At 39.0% G+C, this 12,363-nt stretch overlaps 1 protein-coding gene across 1 annotated transcript in view; it reads right to left on the reverse strand.

The window, feature by feature from the left end:
* The window catches only part of CHCHD3 (coiled-coil-helix-coiled-coil-helix domain containing 3), a 269,319-nt gene that overhangs the window by 62,736 nt on the left and 194,220 nt on the right, over window positions 1-12,363 (reverse strand). The gene's annotated exons all lie outside the window — the stretch shown is intronic.

The raw sequence follows: 12,363 nt of genomic DNA on the forward strand, positions 1-12,363 counted from the left end.
AAAAGTCTGGATGTTGGAACCAGGGCTGATGTACCAAGGATATATCATCAAATAACTGGGCCCTTTTTTTGTATTCCTTCCGGCGACTCTGAATATTGAGCTTTCGTCTTCACGGTTTCAAGATAGCTACTGTACCTCTACTCACCATGCCACATGCTAAGGAGGAAGAGGAGGGGGGTACAGAAGGGAAGAGAAGTCCTCTTCAGAGATCTCCGCTCACATCTCTTTGGCCAGAATTACATATCATGAACAACCCTGGCTGCAAGAGAGGCTGGGAAATTAAGTATTTTTGTTTTCTCACTTCTAGAGTAAAGAAAGAGAAGGAAGGAGCTTGGAATTGGTGTTTATTGAGCCAATTTATCATACCTGTCACAGATAGTTGAAGTGACAGTATAAAATCATGCCCAAAACAACATAGTTGATTTTAGATGCAAGCATTCTAATATTTCTTTCCAATCTCCTCTGAACTTCTAATTTGGGGTGTGGGGGGGATTTACCCATCTGGTATTCTGATACCCAAGAACAAAGTTTTTAGATGGTGTAGGAAGGAAATGGGAATCAACAAGAGTGGGCATCATTCCCATGTCTTCGGGCTGGCTGTGGCCCAAGTTTATGAATGTGTGATACACTGCCGTTTTCCATTTTCAGAAAGTCTCCCATGAAAAGTATATTTTAAGATGCACATGCACAGACACACATTATTGCTAGATTTGAAAAGTATGTGTTTTCAAGTTCTAAATTAGATCAAAAGAAAACATGCACACACAGTGTTCTGGCAATATTTTCTCAGGTTCTGAGTCTTATTTCTGTTCTATTACAACTAATATGATCATACCTGTAGCATATAAGAAAAGAACAAATCAGAAAGGTCACAAGAAAAATTTGTTAACTAGCTTTTGTCAGTTCTTTTACAAAATTCTTCATATGGAGATTTGGGCATGACTACATAATACATCATACTGAGGTGTGATTTAAATTCTGGTAGCCAGACACTATTTCTCAGAGGAGAATAACAGTCCTACTCACTGTCCATTCAAGGAGTGTGGCAACTCCGCTGATGTTTAGCAAGAGCAAATGGGAGAAGGATACAGGTCTGACGTTGGATGTGAACAGACTGGCTGAAGGTGTGGCTCTCCTCTTTCTAAACTGATCTATAATTTCCATTAACAACTGTAGGGCTCTATCCCTCCTACAACCCACCCAAACACAAATGTTACTCTATCTGGCCAGCTGTTTCAAACAAAGATCTAATGTGTACAAACAGCAATAAAAGCCTCCCTATTGACGATGCTCTTACTGAGCATTCCTATTGTTAAGTACTGGATTCAAAGCAGACTTATTTACACTTTTTGTTGTAACACTGGCCCAGGAAATCTATTACAATACGTAATCAGCTACATGCAAGTAGCTAGATGCAAGTACATTTCCCCCAAGATGAGAGCTAAGCATTTGGGAACCCAATTTAATGCTGCTAATGCAGCATGAATATCATTCCAGGCACAGAAGCCCTGAAACAGTTGTTTATTGAATAGCATTAGGTGGCCAAAAAGAGTCCATGTTTCCTCAACCATCCTGTCTCTTTATACAATCAGAGAGAATCAAGAGACTGACTTAACAATTTAACTAAATTTTTACCACAACAATTTTAAGAGCTTTAGAATTTAAAAAATATATCACTAATGGTCTAAATTTAGCTGATGCAGTGTTTCAGTATTTCCCCCGACAAAGCTTCTAGCAGAAAGCCTAATGGCTGGTTTGAGTTTTGCCTTCTCTGTGTTCCTGTACACTCTGAAATCTGTCCTAAGCGGGCAGAGGAGCAGTGGAAGGAATGTGGTAATTCTCAGTGAGACAAGTGGCCCCTGAAGAGAGTAGCTGGCATCTGAAAGAGGCTTTCATTACTGGCACTCCTTAACCCATGATCTTGATTCCATTGCCTCTGGACTCCCTCCTTTTATCCTTTCCCTCCCCCTAACCCCCTGCTCAGGAAAATGCTGTCTAAATAAATACGCTGTCTATTTAAATAGCTTGCAAACTGCCAACACTGGCTCAGATTCATGGTATATCAGATTCAGTATTACGTTTCTAAAAGGTACAACAAGAAATGGTTTGGGTTATTTAAACTGAGCCTCACTTGTTAACATCTAAAATGAGGACCTTATCTTTCAGGGTGCTTCTATCAATGAGACAATGTGAGTTTAGCACCGGGCATAGAGCCTGGCTTCGCCTTGACAAAGGGAGAGGTTCTCAATCACAATACCACTCCCACCAACAACCCTTGGCTCCCCGGGAAAGCCATCAGAGCCTGGATCTCCATTAGTCACCCACACAACTATGCGCAAACCTGAAGAATGATCATCAAGTAGATGGATTTAAACTGCGTCTCTATTTTTCTAACACTGAATAATGCTGTTTGTTTTGTGTAAGCAATAAACTCAAAAGGCTAGGTATGTATCCTGAGTACCCCTAAATTTCTGCTGATAACCATTTGTGTACATCCGTAAGCGCAGCTTAATTATTCTCAGCCCTGTTTTTTTCAGATCCATATCACCAGTGATCAGTAACAAATTACTAATTTAGCAGTTTCTAATGAATCAGAAATTCTACTATTAAGTTCTATAGTAAAGACAAATGAAACAAACTAAAATTTTCATCTTGGTTCTAGTTAGGCTGAGCTGTAAGCAGAATTGTTATGTGGGACTTCCAGGTACGCTGCTTAAAGGGAGCTGACCTCAGATGGCAGGAAATCTCTTTTTTCCAGTCTGCAATGTAGATGTGATGGCTTGAGCTCCAGCAGCCATTCTGGAACATAAGCTGACCTTAAAGAGGAAAACCCTATGTCAGATGCTGGACTAAAATAGGAGGTGCCTGGGGCTCTGATGACACTGAAGCCACTATGCCAGCCCTAGACTGCCCACCTCTTGACTTTTATTAAATAAAAAAAATAAATTTATTTCTAACCAAAGCCATTCCATTTTCATGATATAGAGTCAAATTAATCAAGAATAGACCTTCCTTAAGCTCCAATATGTTTACTTTTTATAAATCTCATGACTAACTTTAATAAAGTCAAATGCAATGACACACTAGGAGCATCTTTTTCCTTCACAGTAATGCTTTGCTTCTACTTGTCAGAAATCTGTTTCCTTCTGCCCTGCTCCTTTTCCAACAAACAACAGGAAGAATTAAAAAATTTGAAAGCTATGTTTAACTCTAGCATCAAATCTTACCCTAAGAAGCCACATTCATGAAAACCCCATTGTCTCCTGGGCACCTTGGCAAAATTAATAAAGTGCTTTCGTAATTTCCCTTTCCTTCTATCTTTACTATTTCTTCTACAAAGAAACATACCTATGCATAGCTTCTTCTGGCATTTCTAGTTTATTCTAAGCACTTTAGAAACTTCACTAATTAGAGTCTCAGTTTTTTTCTTGATTTAGTTTTCTAATTAGAATATGAATCCTGGAGTCATTGACAGCCTTGCCACTACACAAGTTATATTAGTTATACATTAGTTATATTATCTCATGCCTCAGTTTCTTCACCTGGCAATTTAAACAACTGCAGTGAACACTTGGCATTCTAAGTTTCTTTTCATTTGTTCATTCTACAAACACTGAAGGCCTGTGCCAGACACCAGACCAGGAACTTGGAATATAATGGTGAGCAAACAAGATATTGGTCCCATGTTTACAGACTTTATGGTATCCTAGAGGAGACAGACACAAATTTAAAAATCACACGACTCAACGTATAATTAATAAAGAACTACAGCCATAGGATCCCTGTAGTGAGTTTTTTATTTCTAGAAAGTGGTTTTCCTAATGAGTCTCTAAAGCCCTATGTTTCTCTGAAGTACCTCACTATCCCTCACATTCAGTTCTTAAGTCAGTCATGTTTTCATTTCCTTTCAATTTCTCTAGCTTTTTCTCTCAGACATTTCAAGCTTTGTATCAGAGTTTTCTCCACCTGTAAAACTTTATTCCACCGTTTAGAAATAAGGGAGACCTACTTGTGTTGCTGTGGATAGAAAGAGGCCTAAGTGGTACACAAAACAGAAAGTTGTAAAATAATTTGAATAGTATATTTTATTAAAATGATAAGTATATGTACAGGCACACACACCCAGAAATGTTCTGCAAGGAATAGCTGTTACCCCTGGAAAGGGAATGTGGAGGAGATACTGCTCTTTCTTATTTAACAGCCTCCTGAACAATTTAAGTTTTTACCACGGGCTTGTACCATTTTTATAAGAAAATGAATTATGCCTTAATCTCCAACAAGCACTACACTTAAATTCGTATAACGTACAAAAGGAAACTTACGTAGGTATTACTGGGAAAGTGGCTCTGATCCTTTCCTGCCCACAGCTCTCATCAACCACACTTACATTAAGAGTTCCCATTTATCCTAAATGTAAGGTATTAATTTTTCTATTATTTTTTTCTATTATTCTTTTCTATAATAATGTCAGTAAAAGGTCTTATATCGTTCTGTTGTTTGTAGCTCTTCTACCTGAGATAAAACAGTGTTGCCCTTCTACACTCACCTTTTAGACTTCTATATTACACACCTGAGACCCCTCTGCTCTTGACACAGTTGGGCATCTCACTGTTTTTTCTACAATGGCGAGACAAAGCAATTTCACAGTCATCAGAAGGGTTATCACAAGAATTTACCATGACGTCTTGCAAGACCTGTTAGTAACTCTTAAATTACTGTGTGTTACCAGCGCAGGAACCTCTCGTTCTCTTGAGGGCTGTGTAAAGTGACAGTCATTCTCAAGGTCGTAAGTCTCACTTGTGAAGTGCTCAATGAGGTGATGCTATACACACATTTAACAGCATACCCACTGGATGGTTCTGTACAGAAAGCGTTGCATTTGTATTGCCAACACATTTCAGGCATGCGCTCCATTTTGCCCTAGTTGGTCTCATATCATCTCCTGTGGAAAGGAACTCTATAAATCTAACAAACTCTTTTGCACTTGCAAAGCACATACACTGGCATGCACATATGCACACAGTGTCCCAATGAAAACCATGGACTAAACAGAAAGCTGCCAACAACAGTCTTTACTGCAGACAATGAGGCAAACATTAGCTCCTCTATCATCAACTCTGTTTAGTTCTTCATTCACAATTTTACACTAATAATCTGAAGGATTTATAACAGATGCTCACTCTGATGATACTGGCTTACCCATTTCACTCTCTTTTCCAGCCCTTTGATAGGTCGGCCTAAAATTCATTCATTTAAAAGCATTGTTAAAATAAATATGTAAATAAGTAAATAAAAGCATTGTTGAAGAGCTAACATGGGCTGGGAACATGGGTGGGCCCTAGGAATGAGAAGGTGAAGACATCTTTAAAGCTAGTAGGGAGAGAAATATAAAAAACCAACCCATTACAGGACACAAAGCTAAGTGCCTTCAGTTTTGTGGTCCTTTAGCCTCCAAGAGTTCCACATAACAAAGCAGATGCCACGGGAGCCAGTAAGCTTTGTCATCTAACCTAGCATTGCTCAAACTTGTAAGGACCATCCTTATTGACTAAAAATATGATATTAACCACAGACATAATCATAGAAATCATAGAAGAGAAAACAGAAATTTTAAAGATTCTCATAGAGATTAGAAGCCTTCTGAGTCTAAGTTAACTCTAAGTTAATCCATTTATTACCCTTTGGCTTATTATCAGTTAACTTCCTAATAGGGACCCATAACCAAACAGGTGGGAGCAAGACTAATGCGTCCCAAGGCAAAAGATAAGCTTGTAGAGTAAAAAATGAACCCCTGGGAGGAAGAGGTATCAGGGAAGAAAGTGGTCCCGACAGAAGAGACTGGAGAGGCTGAGACAAAGTCTGCCTACTGCCCACTTGTGCCTAGCACCTGAAGTTTTAAAATATGATAGAGGCCAACACCAATAACTCATTTTGATCCAGAAAATCTACTTAAGAAAAGCTTTGCTGAAAATTGAGCAAACCTCTGAACTCTTTCAAAGACACGATATAGTTGATTTCTTTGTTCCTTGGCACCAGCTGAGCATCAACTCTAAACAGACTCAAATCTATTTGTTCAGAGGCAATACCTTTCCAGTACCACAGAAAATAAGCAGCTCACGTAAAGGGACAGTGCAGACAAGCTCCAAATCCCAGACCACGCACAGCTCTCCAAGGGAGATGATGAAAAACTTCTGACTGACCTCAGCAGAGTCAGAGCTAAAAGCCTTAAGGAAGGTGCTCCCAACATGTAGACATGGCAAAGCATTCTTAAGCTTCAAAAGATAATTTCATCACTATGCTCAGAAAGCTGTGTGTGCCACCTTTGAGATTCACTCGCAAAGAGCTGGGATGCTCACCCTTTAACATCTGTATTGAACGGACTCCTGGGTGTGTTGCAGGTGAGGGGCACAGAATTAGCATCCATGACAGTTTCTCACTTGTGGATCTCCCTTTGTCCCTGGCATTGTGCACCATCAGGGGTCTAGGAGAAAAATTATGTAAAACCCAACCAAAGCCAAAATTGGAAAAGTAATTTATTATTTTCTAAGTAAAACTTTCTCCTAAAAGAAAACGCCATTCTTCAAAATCTCCTGATTGGAGAAAAGGTCTAGAGTACAGGCATTTGGTACATATGTCTGCCAGAAAGAGGCATTTGATTGGTGACAGAAAATGTGTGAGACGAAGACTGGTAAAACTATTTCATTTTACCCTTATCAAATTGGCCGTTTTGTTTGCTTTTTGTTTTGTTTACACAGATGTATCGAGTGTTAATGAGTATAGGAGGAAACAGGCTCCCTCATAATTTGCTGGTGAGAGTATAAATCGGTACAATTTATGGCAACATGTTTCAAATACCTTTGAGTCAGTTTCATTTCTAGAAATATCTGAAATAATCATGGATGTGTATAAAAATTTAGCTAAAATTTTTACGTCACAGAGTTTATAATATTGACAAAATGAACAGCAACTTAAGTATTCAACCACAGAGGCAGCTAAAATAAGTAACAGATCAGCCATACAATGGAAGGATAGGAGTCATTCAGGCTTTTTTTCTCTCCTGAAGAAGGAAAAGGAGAGAAGAAATATTAAATTCCTTGAAGCTTTAGTTCTTGGTGAATAGATTTAAGAATAAGGACAGTTACACAGCAGTTTCTTACAATGTTCCAAACTGTACCAGCTCTCCTGCAAAACAAAAAAGATAAAAACAAAAACCTGGCATTTCCATAAGCTATAAATGTATCCATCCACGAGGCCAATGCAGATGAGACAGTATGGATTAATTTTAAAAGAGGGGGAAAATATATTTTAAATTATGAGGGTTAAAACCCTATTTATCCCCGGGGTCTCTGAAATTCTTCTGCCATTTGTTAAGTGAGTTAACGTTAATTTTTTCTTCACTCATATTTACTGACAACCATCTCTTAAGAGCAAGGCACTAGTAGTTAGGGGAATATACTTTTTGAAGTAGTTATTAGAGTCCAGGGCTTACAATCTATGGGGATGTGCTATTCATATGAAAAAGCCCCTGGAAAGAGCAGAGGCTCTGGGGATTCCGCCTTTGCAAGCGATCACAATTCCATCGGAGCAAGAGTCGAAGTTGTTGGGAGGCTGGTGGAGACCTGGACTCCCCAACACCAAATAGGGTTAGGAAGTAATCATTTATCTCAATCGACTTTTTGGGAAAAAATAACCAATCAAGGAGGAAGTAAGGTGGGAGGCTACTGTCTTCATTTTACCTACCAGGAATGGTATGCTTAACCAAGGTCACACATTTGCTTGATGTCTCATAGGTCACAGGTGCTAGAACCAAATTGGCCCAGGTCTTATGCTCAAGTCCAGGGCTGTACGGTCTTAGGTCTTGAGACTTTAAAATACTGTAGTTTCTTCAATACAAAGCAATAGATGGTACTCTACTATATAGAACCTGATAAATTCATGATTTTCTTTGACCAAGGACGCATTATATCTAAGTCACATAAGAATGAACCACAATACCCAAACAAAATAAGGTCCAATGCAAATGAAACACCTATCTCAAGTTTTAATTTCCTTTCATTGATTTTGACCCCAAACTCAGATGTGAATAATGACTGTGACACGGTTCTTTCAAGTGCTGGCAAGGCACACAAAGCTACTCAGGTGAAGAGAAGAGGCGGTCTTCACTTAAGGGTTAAAAATCTCAGATATGAAGTAGAGAAAGATTTCAAAAGTGGCAAAGGGATCACCTCTCCATTTCAAAGACATGTTTATCTTTTTGTATTTCAAAGGAGGGCCTTTTGAAAGATTTGGCATAGAAATATGCATGTGAATAGAAGCACACTGAAAAGTCTTAGCTTTCAGGTATAATGGCTCTCCCTCAGAAAGCACTGTGCAGGATTCTTGAGTCTCTGAGGCATATTCGTATGCTGCCAAGTACACCCTGAGCCCTGCAGTAGGGCCTCTGTCCAGCTTTTATCTGACGACTCAGTAACATTTCACAGCATTATGGCCCTAAACCCTACTACTACTTAAAAGTTTAACTCCTCTACTGCAGAAATGCATTCATTCATGTGGTACAAAAACATGCCAGAACATGTCTTATTTGTAAAAGAAAAAAAAACAGAAGAGGGGGGCGGGATGGAGAAGAAAAGATAATTATGGAAGACCCAGTAAGCAAATTTGATAGTCTTCTTCTAGAAATATTCATGAAAATCTGTCCCTGAAAACTGCTGGTATTTAGTAGCCAATCTTTTCCACGTGACTTTTCCGAGAAATGTTCTTAGAAAGATCCCGCAAAGGGGTGATAATAAAATGCATCTCATCAGATGATCTTTCGATCTGGCATGGAGCCTTTCTCTCACATCTTCAATGTGGATTGCGACTCCTTCTTCCAAGGCCTCTCTCATTTACTCCATCTTAATCACACTGTGCCTTGTGCCTAGTGCCAGTCCTTCCAACAAGACCTGTAAGCTAGAATGCAGCCATCCACCAGGGACAAAGCAGACTGTATCCTGTCAGTTTCCACAAAGGCACACCCTGAGGATTTAGAGAGTTGAGGTCTACAAAAGTGCTTTATAGAAGAGCATATTCACCTCACAGGAAAGAAGTCCTTGTGAAACCCCTGTGATCTGAACACATCTCAGAGGAAAGAGACTGGATCTTTACTTTTGAAAAAGGTCTTTATTAAAAAGACAAATGTGAAATATAAATGTAATCTGGGGTAAGTAATGTGAACTAGGCCTTAAAATGAGGCTTTTTCCTAGCACACATTCACAGAAATTACAGAGCAAGGGAAGTGTACAATAACCAGGCTGTGTTTGAATCGAGGCTTATTGCTCAGTGTGACCCAGATGTAACCAGATTAAATCCATCAGCAGCTAGATGTAAATGGCCTTGTGCTAGGCTTACTTTCAACAGGCATTCTCTTTGCCTGGTGAAAGCCCTCTCTCCAACTAGAGGCCAAGTTATTAAGAAATTGTTTGTCATCTTAGATTGGATGGATCATTTGTTTCCCTGAATTCTTTTTCTCATCATTTACTCATTACACGCCTCCTCCTGATAGAAGTAGACATTTATTAGCTTCTGCATTTATTGCATTGGCAAACAGAAACATTCTGCCGCATTTCCTGGGGGTTCACTCATTTATCTATTGGATAAGAGACTGAAGTTTTCTACAGGGCAGAAAAATTAAAATATCAGTCAGGTTGACAGCCGGGAAAATGAGGATCTTTCAAGAAGCTTTCTTGAGCTTTTGGTTTAGTGAGGAGCTGCAATGTTATTTCAGCAAACTATCACTTCACGTATAACTAAAATTGTGGGCTATTAGCTGATGAACTAATATTCCAAATGAATAACACACATGATACACTGTAAAGTATCTGAGATGCAAAGCTAACAGCTATTTTAAATAGAAAAATGTAACAAAATGCTTTTAAAGATCTATTTCTATAAGGAGCTAGGGAGCTAGAGAGAGAACAACTATCTTATTAAATCAACAAAATTAGAGCTAGAATCAGAACTTCAAGTTGTAAGGGACCTAACAGGTTGCTGAATCCTTTTGCGGGAATCTTCTTTACAGCATCCCTGACAAATGATCACTCTCATTCTGCCTAAAACGCTGACGGTGATGGGGAGACTGGCATATTCCACAAGGCAGCTTATTTTAGAGCTGAAGACCTCTGGTTGACGGGGTCATTTCAAGGCTGGCCTGACTCCTTGTGACCTTGAACAAGCCATTCAACCTCTCTGAGTCTCGAGGTCCTTGTTTTAAATGTTAGGCTACCTTATATTGAAAGAATGAGGTAAAAGAGGGGAAAGTCATTTAGAGGCTCAACTATCTCATCCCAGCCCAAAGACTATTTGGTCCAGAGGGCCATGGGATACCTCAAAGTCTTCTGAAGCAGTGCCACTCCAAATGCAGAGCTGGCACACTTGTCCATAATTCTCTATGCTGAGACACGAGTCATTCCAATCAGGATGTTAGAGCTCATTTAGAGTCCAGCTGTCTTCAATTCTTATTTCCTCTTTGGCTTCACTTTCCTTGAACCAACTTTTGTAATATGCTTTTCATTCTTAACAAAAAGCAGAGGCAGTATGCAATGGAAAGTTCTGTTGAGGCTGTCAGCTACTAACACAACCCCTCAAGCAGCTGGCCTATCTCAGCCCTCCTTGATCTTCCTAATTCTCTGATACCAATTTTCTGGGGTTTAGTCTTCAGTTCAACAAAGCTTGAATAGCCTGGTATTGTGCCAGCACCAGTTATACAAAGAAAAATTGGTTTTTAGTCCTTTGCCCACTTAGAGTTTGTACATTAAAGAACTCCAGCCTTCCTGATACAATATTGCTTAAAATAGTGTTCAAGTCCCACCAAATCATTTTGGGGATAAGAAAAAGTATAAATGCTAGTGAGAATACTGTCCTTACAAATCAGTAACATCTTTTAGCTAAGTGTTCATATTGACATTTTTTTCTAAATAACTCTTAAATCTCATCTGAGAGGCCCCTGGGCAGCCACACTGCTCTGTGCACTGACATTTAGACAACACTGATCAGTTCAACTGTTACCTCAAAGCTTTAGTTCACCATCTCCAAGAGATCCTCACTCATTACTACGAAAGCCTTAGTTACAGTCAGTGACCTCAATGGAAGGAAGTGATGCAGCAATGTACTCAATAACTTCACTAAAAGCCCCCTTAAATGTTCAGTCATAGCTTAGAAGCCTGTGGAACATAGCAATCTAACTTCCCAAAGATTAACTCAGGTTCTCCCTCCCAAGAGAGTTAATGTCAACATAAAGCCAGAGGATACTTCGTTAAAGAAAAAAATTATAGCTGAGCTACAACGACCTAGATGCCAGAGTTTCCCTTATTTGTATTATCTTTTATATAACCAGCTTGGATAAAAAGCAATATCAGTTCTTTAGGAGTGGTTCACAGGTTAACAACTCCTACAGATTCCATTACACGACACACAATAATAAATAAAATTTTTCAATTTAGTTTCATCACTTATTTTATCCAAGTAAAAGTCGTTCTGACGACGCCCTTACAGAGATAAAGTAAAATCTTTCAAATGCTTCACTATACATAAGGGGCTGTAGGAGAGGGACACAAAAATCTATGCTACACAATCTCTGTCTTCAACTAACATAGAATCTGCCAGGGAGTCTGGACGTGTTCATCGTAATATTTAACATTTATTAACACAAACCTATGTGGCAGGCACCATGCTATGTGCTTTATATGGATTATCCAACTTAAATCTTATAATAACACCATTAGGTTGGTACTATTATCTCCACTTTCCAGACGAGGAAACTAAGGTCCAAAAAAGCTGAGTAATTAACAGATCATTGAGCTTGTCAGTGGCACTGCCAGGATTGAATCCAAGCAATCTGGCTCCAGAGACAATATTCTCTACAGCTATCCTAGAGTGATTTCCAAATAGCTACAAAAAAACTTAAATACCTATGAAAAGAGATCACATGTAAACAGAAGATCAGAAGGCTTCATGTAGGAGGTGGCATTTAGCCTCTAGTTAAATCCTATTACCTTGCCTGAATCTATTGTTAAAATTCCTAATTATTTACTTTACTTAGCTTAAAAAAGGGAGGAGGGTGTTAAGTCAATTGTAATAAGCTGTGTATTACACATTAAATTTATTTGAATTAAATTTTAAGTAGTCAAAGGCTTTGCTTATAGAAAATGGTCTTAAGAATCTTTTGCTTTTTTCTAGTTCAAATTCTCATTTCCTCCCTGATGATAGAGAACTACTTCCCTGAATAAACTGGCACAAGTCCTGTATTATCCGGCACCATCCAATATAGCCCTGCAGCATCCTGTTCAGTGGAAGAGTCCCTCTGCCAGACTTTGTCCTTCCCAAAGA

The sequence above is a fragment of the Equus quagga genome, chromosome 8 (assembly GCF_021613505.1).
Source record: "Equus quagga isolate Etosha38 chromosome 8, UCLA_HA_Equagga_1.0, whole genome shotgun sequence".
Taxonomy (NCBI): Eukaryota; Metazoa; Chordata; class Mammalia; order Perissodactyla; family Equidae; genus Equus; species Equus quagga.